This window comes from Octopus bimaculoides, chromosome 5, assembly GCF_046866305.1.
Source record: "Octopus bimaculoides isolate indiv1 chromosome 5, ASM4686630v1, whole genome shotgun sequence".
Taxonomy (NCBI): domain Eukaryota; kingdom Metazoa; phylum Mollusca; class Cephalopoda; order Octopoda; family Octopodidae; genus Octopus; species Octopus bimaculoides.
The window spans coordinates 33,773,418-33,787,518 of record NC_142932.1 but is presented as its reverse complement, the minus strand read 5'-3'; positions in this window follow the sequence as shown (position 1 = coordinate 33,787,518).

The window sequence follows — 14,101 nt, the reverse complement described above, 5'->3', positions numbered from 1 at the left end:
AGCTATATACAAGTAGTCATGTTCTAGTTTATGGTAGTTGTAAGTTACTAGAGTCTTGGACATGTGGATGCTGAGAGCGCATTGAATCTCCAGGTTTAAGTCGGTTTTCATATTCTCCAGATAAGTCAGTAAAAAAGAACTTCCTATTTGGTTAATCATTTGATCAGCTGGCATATTGTGCCTCTTTATTATATTTGATGTTAAAGTTTTCCGATGACACTTTCTGATGGATTGCATTCTTCGTTTGTCGCTATTAAGAGGCCGAATGTGATTGTATTTTGTATTTGATACACATACGTGTTAATGTATATTTTTCCTTTGTTTCATGCATTGGATATGGTGAGAGCTGCATTCCAGGCCCAGGCATATCCTAAGAGACAAAAACTTATCTAATTCATAGAGCGGGTTTAAAATATCCTCCGCATTTAGGTGTTTATTTCCAGCATAGCATAACCAAAAACTCATAAAGTACAGTGTAGTGAAATATCTGTATAAGAATACATGGACCTTAAATATATAATCACTATGCATTGGTAAATTAACATTTACAGCAGGAAAATATTGGAAATTATTCTTCTTCGTATAAATACGTGAGGAGATACGCTCTACCTTATATACATGAATAGTACGACCAAACATAACTATGAATGCATATGTGTGATTTTAACGGCTTAGTTATTTAATCATTTATTAGATCATTTCGATGTAAAAGCTACCAGCAAAATATATTTATCTCTCAATACACTGTAGATTACAGCTATATCATAAACAAATTCTTATCTAATAATTGGTGAAGAAGAATATACGTCAAGATTCTTGGTAGTTTGGAAAATCTGTTACCATATTTAGATGATGACTATGTTCAATACCTTAATTATTCCTCTTATAAACAGTGATATCTATTGCAATATATATATCAATGAGTGGACATTCAAATGAATACTACTACTACCACTATTACTACTATTACTACTACTACCACTATTACTATTACTATTACTACTACTATTATTACTATTACTACGACTATTATTATTATTATTATTGTTCAGTAGTTTTATTTTTATAACGTGCTTTCACTTCACTACCGAGCGCAGCTCTGTGCGCCTTGGGCATGTGCCGTGGTTTGCTGTGGTGCTCTTATGTTTACTGTATTGAAAGTGTTTTGCGTAGAATGTGTGCAGTACCCAGTAGTGCAATTTTCTGTATGTTATATATATTGTAAGTCCTGGTGTTTTTGTTATGTATTTGTCTGAATATTTTTTTATTATAACTAAGGCAACTACTATGATAGGAATTGTTTCTGTTTTTAGATTCCACATTCGAGTTATCTCTATTTCCAGGTCTTTGTATTTTGAAAGTTTTTCCATTTCTTTTAGAGAAACGTTGTCATCTGCTGGTATTGAAACATCAATTAGAAAGCATTTTTTTCCTTCATGATCTTTGACAACTATATCTGGTCTATTTGCCTTAATTTCTCTATCTGTGTGTATTGGCATATCCCATAGTATGGTTGCTTTCTCGTTTTCTGTGACCTTTTCTGGCGTGTGTTTATACCATCTTTTTTCTGTTGTTATTCCATAGTGTTGGCATAGCTTCCAGTGTATATAGGTCCCAGCTCTGTCGTGTCTATGAATATATTCCTTCTTAGCCAGGACTGGGCAGCCAGAGATAATATGATTTATTGATTCTTGTCCATCTCCACATATTCTACAGTTACTTGTTATATTTCTTTTCATTATGTGTTTTTGGTAATTTCTGGTGGGGAGGCTCTGGTCTTGTGCAGCAATTAAAAATCCTTCAGTCCCTGCTTTGAGTCCTGAGCTTCTCAGCCATTGCTGGGATTTTTCTCTGTCTATTTTTTTCGCATTTAGTTTAGCCCAGTATTTACCATGTAGGGGCTTTTCTTGCCATCGTTTTATCATGGTCCGTTGCTGCTCTAGTTTTAATTTCGATTTCATTTGTTTTATAGCTTTTGTTGCTTCTTCTTCTTCTTCTTCTTCTTCTTCTTCTTCTTCTTCTTCTTCTTCTTCTTCTTCTTCTTCTTCTTCTTCTTCTTCTTCGTATTTGTTAGGTAGATTGATTTCTTGTTTGTATTTGTCAGCTTCCTTAAATACTGAAAACAGTTTTTTGTTTTGCTCGTGTTTTGTGGCTATTTGTATTAGTTTCCCTTGCTTCTGGAGTAGGTATTTTTGCAGTCCTATGGTGGTTATTTTATAATAGTTTTCTAGCTGTATAAGACCCCTGCCACCTTCTGTGCGTTGTATATATAGCCGTTCTATGTCAGATTTTGGGTGGTGCATCCTATATCCTGTCATTATTTTTCTTGTTTTCCTGTCTATTTTACATAGTTCTTTTAGTGTCCAGTTAAGGATGTTGTAGCTGTAGCTTATAACTGGGACAGCTAAAGTGTTGATACTTATTATCTTGATTTTAGCATTGAGCTCTGTTTTTAGTATTGATCTAACTCGTCTATAGTACTCTTTCTTTATTTTTTCTTTCATTTGTGTATGTTGTATCCTATCTAGTTCATTGACTCCTAAATACTTATATGGTTGGCTTTCGTCTAGTTCTCTTATTTCATTGGCTTTATCTAGTGTTATATTGCTACTTTTAACTAATTTTCCTCTTTTCAGGGTTGCTTTGGCACATTTTTCGAATACGAATTTCATATCTATTTCCTTGGAAAAGCCGTGTACTGTCTGTAGTAGTGTTTCTAGCTCTTTGTCGTTTTTTTGCATATAATTTTAGGTCATCCATATATAGAAGGTGGATGACTGTTTTTCCGTAGCATTTGTAACCGCATCCAGTTCTATTTAGCAATTCTGTTAAAGGTGTGAATGCCAGGCAGAACAGGAGGGGAGAGAGCGTGTCTCCCTGGAATGTTCCTCTTCTAATGGGGATGGCTTTCGTTTTCACAAGTCCCTCTTTTGTTTGGAGCTGTAGCATTGTCTGCCATTTGTTCATTGAGTGCTCTATGTATTTTATGATAATTGGTGCCACCTTGTTTATGGCTAGTGTTTCCAGAATCCACGTGTGGGGAACACTGTCGAAAGCCTTTTGGTAGTCCACCCAGGCCATACCGAGGCCTTTCTTCTTTCTGCGGCTGTCTTCAGTTATGGCTTTATTGATCAATAATTGATCTTTACAGCCGTATGAGCCCTTGCAGCACCCCTTCTGCTCTTCTGGAAACAGGTTGTTATTTTCCAGGTGTTTACTCAATCTGTGCGATATTATTGCAGTAAGGGCTTTGTAGATCGTAGGGAGACAGGTTATAGGTCTATAGTTTTGTGGTTTCTCCGTTTTCGTGGATTTGGGGATTAAGATGGTTTTCCCTTTTGTGAGCCATTCAGGCATTGTCTCTGGATCTGCTAGTATGTTGTTAAAGTTTTCTGCCAGCTTTTTATGCATTCCTGGCAGGTGTTATTATTATTATTATTATTATTATTATTATTATTATTATTATCATTATTATTATTATTATTATTATTATTATTATTATTATCAGTGCAAATCTAGGTAATTTTTAAAATTTTAGTCCCACTTCCTAGTGAGCTGGTGCCTCGTGCACACTGTAAATATACACCGTTTGTTATCTCCCCCTTTCTTAGCTCTCCTGAAATAAGAATTTCTAACTTCCGGTCAGTCATTGTTATGATCGGCCATTATTATGATTGACCGTTGACTGAACACTATTCAATTTTTTTTCTCCGTGTTTTTCTCCTTGTCTCCGTATTCTTTCTGTTGAAGAGCGTAGCTCGTTTCGTCAAAGACTTTGCGTATTCCCGAGCGTCATACTAATATATACTTTTGTTATTTACACCACCTGTCCTCGTCTGTTGTTATTATTTGTATATTCTCCCATATATATATATATATATATATATATATATATATATATATATATATATATATATATATATATATATATATATATATGCATACATACATATATAATACACACACATACATACACACACACACATATATGCATACATACATATACGATATACACACATATATATTTATGCATATACATATATGCATATATATGCATACGTATAGTATATAAATACGCTGAAAGTAAAAGACAGGATATTGAAAGGGAAACCATATATGCAACTTCAACGCGTATATGTTCCACGCTATAGTTATCCACGATTAAGTCTCAATCGGGTTGGGAATATTCCCTTCCATTATATTTTAATCAGTTAAGAGTATATGCATAAGATTAGTGCTAAAATAAGCATATGGGATATAAGACGCATATCAACGCACGCATTTCGGTATCTATTTTGATATAAACACGACCGTGAAATATATTATAATCTCTATGGAGTCGTATTATATGAATTCCAATACGTGTTCATATATCGGCAAGTATATGCCTTTATAAGTATATGCGTGTATCAAAGTATATACGCCATGAATGAATATATGTTTATATATGTGCGAGGAAGCCTTTGATAAGGAATGTAGATCTCTAGATAAATATAGATAGATACACACAGGCAAATACCCGAGTGCACGAATAAACTACACTATGTATTTATGTATCTGTGAATGTGTAGTTGTGCATCAATGAAGTGTATACGTATGTATATGTATGCATGTATATAACAGCTGTAAGACTTTATCCATAAAACATATATTTCTAACTTTGCCATTGGTCTCTTTATCCTTTTCTCTCTTTATACATACACACGCTAATACACGACTTATGTTATATTCTCCACTCATGTTTATACAACGAAAGGGGCAAAACTAGCCGGTATAGAGCACTTACTTGGTATTACCTGTATCTTTGGGTTTGATTGAATGTAATACCCTTCATAACATTATATATATATATATATATATATATATGTGTGTGTGTGTGTGTGTGTGTGTGTGTGTGTGTGTGTGTGTGTGTATGTGTGTAAGTGTGTGTTTATTTGTTTACTAAAAGGACAATAATAACAATATACAAGCACATGTGACATATGTCATATCAGTTATTTAAAAAATTACACATAGTGACAGAAAATGGGATGGTGTCTTACAGCTGTTTTAGTCAAGAGGTGACATGCCTCATTCTATATTTATCTCTCCAGTAGACTGAAGTAATTGATAGATGGAATAGATGAAATAGAGGTACATGTATGATTCTCTAGGCCTCTTCAGAGATTTTATAAAGTTCATAAGTTTAAGTAGAGATATAAAGATATAAAAATTTTAAAACGTAAAAACACACATATATATGAATACTTTAACATATACATATATATATATATATATATATATATATATATATATATATATATATATATATATATATACATATATGTACACACACACACACACGCGCGCACACACAAACACACACACACACACACACACACACACACACACACACACACACACACACACATATATATATATATGTACATGCATACAAAATCAGAAAATAAAAACGCCACGGCACGAATGTACAATTATATCCACACATATAAAATGAACGTTGTAATCAATAAGGAATGCGGGAAATAATGCGACATCAATTTGTTTGAGAAGTAGACAAGACACTAGCACGTAATCGATAATGTCACACTGAGGAGATAAACGCTTCTGCGAAAATGATTGATAGATCATTGATAGAATTGTATAGATAATTAGGGAATAATTTAAATAGTTGACTTATTATAATTGAACGAATTCAAAGACAACAATTGCGGGCGAAACATCAGAGGCCCAAGTTAGGTTTAAATAGGTGTGTGAGTGTGTGTTTGCACGCGCATGTGCGTGTGTGAATATGTGTGTGTGCTTGTACGTGTATCGGTGTGCGTATATAATATAGATAATATATATATATATATATATATATATATATATATATATATATATATATATATATATATATATATATATATATATATATATACATATTTATATCATCATCATCAACTTCATCGCTTAACGTCCGCTTTCCATGCTAGCATGGGCTGGACGATTTGACTGAGGACTGGTGAAACCGGATGGCAACACCAGGCGCCAATCTAATTTGGCAGCGTTTCTACAGCTGGATGCCCTTCCTAACGCCAACCACTCCGAGAGTGTAGTGGATGCTTTTAAGTGTCACCTGCACGAGGGCCAGTCAGGCGGTACTGGCAACGGCCACGCTCAATATGGTGAATTTTATGTACCACCCGCACAAGAGCCAGTCCAGGGGCACTGGCAACGATCTCGCTCGAAAATCCTACGAAGGCCAGTCAGGCGGTACTGGCAACGGCCACGCTCAAAATGGTGCATCCTATGTGCCACCCGCACAACAGCCAGTCCAAAGGCACTGGCAACGATCTCACTTGGCTTGCCGGGTCTTCTCACGCACGGCACATTTCCAAAGGTCTCGGTCAGTAGTCATCGCCTCGGTAAGGCCCAATGTTCGAAGGTCTTGCCTCACCACCTCAGCCCAGGTCTACCTGGGCCTACCTCTTCCACGGGTTCCCTCAACTGTTAGGGTGTGACACTTTTTCACGCAGCTATCCTCATCCATTCTCACCACATGTCTATACCAGCGCAATCGTCTCTCTTGCACACCACAACTGATGCTTCTTATGTTCAGCTTTTCTCTCATGATACTTACACACTGACGGGTATGCACACTGACATTACACATCCAGCGGAGCATACTGGCTTCATTCCGTGCGAGCTTACGCATGTCCTCAGCAGTCACAGCCCATGTTTAACTGCCATGTAGCATGGCTGTTCGTACACAGGCGTCATACAGTCTGCCTTTTACTCTGAGTGAGAGTCCCTTTCTCGAGATAGATAGATAGATAGATAGATAGATAGATAGATAGATAGATAGATAGATAGATAGATAGATAAGTGTGCGCTGCTATGTACGAATGCGTTTTTACAAGCGTGTTTCTTTGTATATTTTTGCATATTTATGTTAATGTTTTCACTTTTAGTTTCTTAATTTATTAGCTTTTATATATAATCGGTCTTATTTCCTTTGTGCTTCAATTCGTTCGTTGTTGTTTATTATTTAATTATTTACCTCCTTTAGTATTAACTTTAATTCCTATATAACTTCGTTTGTAGTCTGTACGTACGTACGTATGTAAGCATATATGTATGTATATGTGTATGTGGGCACGGGCATATGGCGTAGTGGTTAAGAGCGTGGGCGACTAACTCCAAGATTCCATGTTCGATTCCAAGAAATGACATGAACAATAATAATATTAATAATAATAACATCGAAAAATACCTTAGGAATGAGAACCCATGTTCGAAATTTCCCCAAGACACCTGAAACATGATATTGCCAAATTGTCCAGCAGATTGTTTCGTGTGTTATATGGATTGGTGCAGAATGTCTTCTGCTCTGCTTGACGTTTGGCAGAACCACGATGCAAACAAGATTATGATAATTTATACACACCCAAAGGATTATCCTTGACACATTGTGACGTCTTTTGATTATTATGTTTCTTTTTATCTCACGTTTTCTTGGAAATTCTAGAGTCTTACATCCGTAGGAGGCTTCCTGCCTTCAGCCTACGGTACCGTGCTATTTGTTCTTTTCAGTTACCTAATACTTTCCTGATTATTCTGGTCATGCCAAAGAGGCAAAACTTTTGTAGCAGTTCTACTGGGCACTCTATTACGATTTCCTTTATATTCCTCTTGTTACTTTCTGATACTGTCCCCAACGGCCTAAGAATGATTGGCACTATCTTCACCTTTTTTTCTCTTCCATACTAGGGTTCATATTTAAGAGGGTTGTATTTTTTTTCCATAGCAAGTTTCGTACTTATGAGGGTTGTATTCCTTCTTGGTTATTCATGGGTTGAAAGGGTTGCAACATCAATTATATGGCAAGTGGTCAAGTCTATAATATTTTAGCCCCTGATAGTTTTGGATTAGGAAATACTAGAGGATTTGGCAAGTCCCCGACTACGCCACTATCTGTGCTTTTCTGCCCATGACGCGTCTTTCTCCCACTTTTGGCATGTTTTCTAATGTTGCACTCTCGCTACTTCATATTATCGCCACACCTTATAGTGGATTCGGGCAAGTCAAGGGCATTTATTCGTGATAAGGATTCTATTACAAATGCGGCAGAGCGGAGACAATTGATCATTTCTAAATTTGGCCCACTTATTTGGAGCTAATGCTTGCCCTTGCGTTGCCACTATGGTGCTCGCAACCTCTTTTTTCAGTGTTCGTTTCTTCAGCCAATCCTACCTATTTTTCAGCAACATCAATTATGTCTGCATGGACCCGATTGTATAGTCCTTTGTTGCCTAACGCTTCTTCATACCCTCTTTGCTTTCTTTGTTTTTTCCTTTTTCCACTGCTTTCAATAGTCTCTCATTCCTAACTAACACAAGCAAATATTCCTTACCTTGGAATAGGTATCTCATTAAGCACCCAAGTTCCATACATCTGCAGTCTTCCATATTTATCAATCCCCCTCGTCCATTTGCTCTCTTCAAATATAGGGGATAAATGTCTGAACGTGTATGATGGGCTCTATGCATCAATAGGAACTCTCTTGTCATTTCTGTCCAACTCCCATAGCTCTTCCTCTGTCCATTACATGATTCCAGTGCTACATGGAACCATTGCGACTGGATTACTCTCCCTCGGTTGTTCACTTGAAAAGGAAATTTTAGCGCAGAGAGGGACGTGCGATATTCGAGTGAGTTTATTAAAAGGTGGGTGAAAGTTGCGAAAATAGCAAGAGTGGATTCTACCTTTCTAAGTGTAAACCTGTGAGTCAGAGACAAGGAATTGGAGAGGGCGCTTGCTCCTAGGGTTTCCAGTAAATATCGGACAGTAGAGTTCCTCGATTATCCCTAGAGGACTTCCTGTATCAGGAATACCACGTCTTTATCTTCCTCCTCGACATTTTTTAAACCTTTGTTAGCTATGCAAATGCAAATGTCTCCTTTTTTTCAGTATATACCGTGTATAATTACTTTTTTTCTAATATTTCATTATTATATGCGGTCGTGCTTGCTTCTGTAGTGAGTGCGTGAGTTTTTTAATCCCCGTCCCCTCCCCCGGCGTCCGTTAAATTCTTATTAATTCAAGTCAGCCAAAAATTGACTTTCTCTATGTTAATGTTCGTTGTGTGTAACTTTGAATTTTTATATATTTGAATGTTAGTGTATAGAACTATATATATTTATAGCTCCTTAAAGTAGATTGTTTAAAGACATGAAGAATTCCAAATAGCATATATTTGAAATAATGTTTCTTGTTCTCTGTTCAGAAACTAATATGTGCAGATGGCATTATCTACCAGTTTCTGCATTAAAGTTTTCTTTAATGACAACGTTTTAGATCATAAGCTTCCAGCAGCCTCCATATAATGCATAATTTTTTTTTTCTGCACACTTCACGACAATAGATATGCATTCCTCCTTTTGACTTAAATTCCTTTAATGATTAACTTTCACTGTAAACCTTTACCTCAATTCTATGTATAATACTGTGTGTGTTTAAGGTTCAGGGGTCTAAATAGTAATCCATTCTACTGGAACTTTAGGTTTTCACAATTTTAAGTTCGGGTTTCCATAAGATGAATGTTCGTAGAATCCATCCAGTGAAATGTTTACATTCACACTTCTCTTATGTGTCTGGCGAAAGATCTGTTATTTGATACAAGTATCCCCAGTCAAGTAGGGTATCGTAGTTTGAATATTCCGAGTGAAACGGAATATCTCACTTATGCTTAGCCGATTGTTGAAAAGAAATTGTATCTTGAAGTTTGTCGTTTCGTTTGGGTTTAAAAGTTCTAAGTGGACTAAACCTTTCATATTCCACCAAACAGTTAACAACATCTTACGTGGGTGAAAACCTTCTTTAGTCTGGGGTGCCGGTGTTTTCCTCCTCTACCCACTCACTTGAATGTTCGACATTTTTAAAGAGGACTCATTTCTCATCACCACTCACTTATCTGTCCAAAAATGGTTCATTCATGAGACGTGACAGCAAAGAAGACCCCAATTACACTCACTGCGCGCAAATAGACTGGGAAAGTTTGTGAGGAACCCTTTGACCCAATTTGCTGAATTTGCCGATGGCACGCAGATGCCGATAAATAGTTGAATCGCCAAATCCACGCTTCTCTGCTAGTTCGTCAACAATTACGAGGAGATTTTGTTCTAGCAGGATTTGCAGGATGTCCTCGTCGAGCTCTACTGATCTTCCAGTACGAAATTCGTCTTCTAACCGGTAGTTTTCGTTTCGGAATTTCTGGAACCACCGTTCTCACTGGCTAATGCTTATTGTCCGATCCCCTTATACAGCATTAATATTCGTCTCACATCCCGTTGTGTTGTTGCCTTCATTAAACTCATAATGGAAAATATGCCGAAAATGCGCTTTTATCATTTCGATTATAACTTTGGAAAATAATTGTTAAAATCTAGCTGCACTCTTCAAAATTGCACTATGAATAAGTACAAGGTACTATTAGTACCTGCTTTAATAGCAAGGTGATGCAGGTAGGTTAACCTGTTCCCCAATGACATTTTGTTCATGCAATTTAAAAGAGCATTTCATTTATGTAATGACCCAATGCATAAATACAAACACACACACACACACACACACACACACACACACACACACACACAAACAAACAAACAAACAAACAAACAAACAAACAAACAAAGTTCCTGCTCTGAGTACACGACCGTATGTTCCGAAAGTGGATTATACAGAACGAAATTATGTTCATTGAAAGTAATTTTTGAAGAGAGGTTGTGTTTCGTAGAGAAGTTTTATACACATAAGAATTGATTAGAATAATCTAGAATTATAATAACTTTTACAACATAAAAAAACAAACTCCTTATCACTTTTGCGTTCTGCATTGATAGAATATTTCCACTATTTCTTCCTGTGGGAATTTTACCTGTTATAAATAACACTTTACAATTTTTTTCTCTAAAAATACTTCCTAAATTTTTTCCCAACTATATGTGGTTAGTTTGTCTATTATAATTATGACAGTAGTTGTGCATTATGAATCATGAACAATTTTTTTATATACCGATACAGCATTTGGAATTGTGAAATAACTCCATTCTTTTTTATTTTCTTCTACCAAGTGAGCAAATAATAAGATTTGAGAAAATATTCAGAATTAACAAAAACATTCTGATTTATGTACATAATTATATTTGGCTATAGATATCCATAAAAATTAAGGAAACTGCTGTCTTTACATATTTGTGTTTTTTTATTTATTCTCATAGCTTATATTAATTCGCATCGGAATACTTGTCTATAACTTATATGTATATATATATATATATATATATATATATATATATATATATATGTATGTATATATCATATTATCTGTATGTATCTATGTATACATATACGTGCTTGTGCATATGCATATATACACATCTATATATGTGTTTATGTAAGTTTGTATGTATGTATGTATACACACACACACACACACACACACATATATATATATATATATATACATATATATAATCATAGTCCATCAGATTAGGAGATATATTTCAAAAATATTTACTCACGAATAAATAAGATACCTCCGTTTGATGTAGACGAAGATGGAGAAAATAGCTTAGAATTGAGGAGCAATGCATAAAGTATGAAGAAGAAATCAAAACGATAACTAGATGTCTTGGCGTCCTTGCAAGTGTATGCTTGCGTTTGTGGGTGTGTTATTTGTATATATATATGTGTGTGTGTATATATATATATATATATATATATATATATATATATATATATATATATATATATATATATATATATATATATATATATATATATATATATATATATATATATATATATATATATATATATATATATATATATATATATATATATATATATATATATATATATATATATATATATATATATATATATATATATATATATATATATATGTTTTTTTTTGTTTGTGTATCATTCGCCATGATAGATCGCTAACCACTACACACATTTTTTCTTTCCTTGTTTCTCTCCGTGTTTCTTTCTGTGTTCCTTTCTGTGGAAGAGCGTAGGCTCGGAACGTTAAAGACTTTTTCAGTTCCCGAGCATTATACTAATACATATGTTTTTTTTTCTACATCACATGTCTTGGTCTGTTATTTTATTTTATTTTTTGTGAATTCTCCCTATATATATATATATATATATATATATATACACACACACACACACACACACACACACACACACACACACACATACACATACATACATATATATATATATATATACATATATATTCTATCCGTAAGGAACTTTATCTCCCTTGTCAGCTTATTACGATAGTGCTCTTGTATCTGTCGTTTTGACTCTTATTTCTAGCAATGCCGGTACTTACTTTACGCCCCCTGTCGCTTTAATGGCGTCTACATATACATATATATGTGTGTTTCTTTGTGTGTGTATGTATATTGGATATGAAATATATACAGTAATATATTCAAAACAACACGACAAAATTATATGATATTAAACATTTTAGAAAAATATTAATTTTATATGCACGACCTTATGCAGAAGAAAAATGTATCATTCGCAGCAGAATTATTCGAAGATTGCCGGCAGAATTTACTAAATTCCTTTATAAATCATTAGAAAGAAATAAATTGTTCAGATAAAAACTATGCGGTAATATATTACTTTGAATGTACAATTGTATTTAATTTCTTTGGGTGGCATTGGGAAAGAAGTGGTTAGTAGCGATTCTAACGTTTTATAGATACATGCAATTTTTTTATTTTCAGAATGGTGTTGTCGGAATCTGAATTTGGAAACTACGCACTCGTAATTCTCATTGCGCATATTTCCCATTATTTACAATTCACTTTAAAAGAGGTTTGTATAAATAATATTTTTGTTTATTAAATCAGTTGCTCTAAAGCTAAGGCATCGAAATAATTGTTTTAGATAAAAACAATTGATTAATTTTATTCTGACGACTAAATGATTATGCATGCTTACTTTCTGCTGTATCTCGGGCCAGTCATTATGCCATTGAAAAATACGCACTTTTACCACTTTTACTTCTTTTATACTCCGTAATTCATGAATCGAATATTTGATTTGATAATTTTCGAAATGTGCTTTTGTTGCCAATTGTGTCCCGAACTATTCAATGACATGTCATTGATCAAACGGATTATCAAGTAAAAAAAAAAACCTTAGGAATGAGAACCCTGATACGAAATTTCCCCAAGACACCTGATGAAGGCTGGAGGGTATATCAGCCGAAATGTTGTGTTAACAACAAACAAGATGAGGACAAATATCCGTCAAATGTAAATAATGGACATAATTCCTCAACTCAGAAATGGATAACAAAAAATGACTTAAATTTAAGTATTAAGCCACTAGTTCTCTAGACTTTTATTCCCTTAATAAAATTGGATGGAGGTATCCAGAACCAGACACATTAAAAATAATCAAGAAATGTGGATTTCAAATTTTGGCACAACCTTAGCAAATTTTGTGTAAATCAATTAGTATTTATTTTATCGAACCCGAAATGAAGGAATAGTCAACCTGGTCGGATTTTGAACTCAGAATGTAAGAACAACGAAATCCCCCTGCCCGAGGTTCTGATAATTCTGCCAGATCAGTGAAATATTATATAATATTTGGAGCACAAAGTGACTGAGTGACATGGCCGAAAATTTATATCAAGGTAACGATAATAGTTTCATATAGATAAGCTTTCGCAGAAACATACATTACTTCCGTGACAAGACATTTTATGTGCGTTTGTTTGTGTGCGTGTGTTTGAAAAATTTATAGAAACCTCTTTTCTCATAGATTCTCCATCTTCATAATTAAATGCTTATAGACCAATAGATTTTTACGAAACATTAGGTGTTTAGAAATCATGAAACTACCATTCAAGAGTTTGTGGTCCAATATGTAGAAAGAGCTTCTGAACTACGAAAATACCCCCACAACCCCCATATCCACCAACAGTAAATGTATATATTTATAGTGTGTGTGTGTGTGTGTGTGTGTGTGTGTATTTCTAGATGTGGCCAGTTCACATTAATCTGTAAGGAGCTTAGGG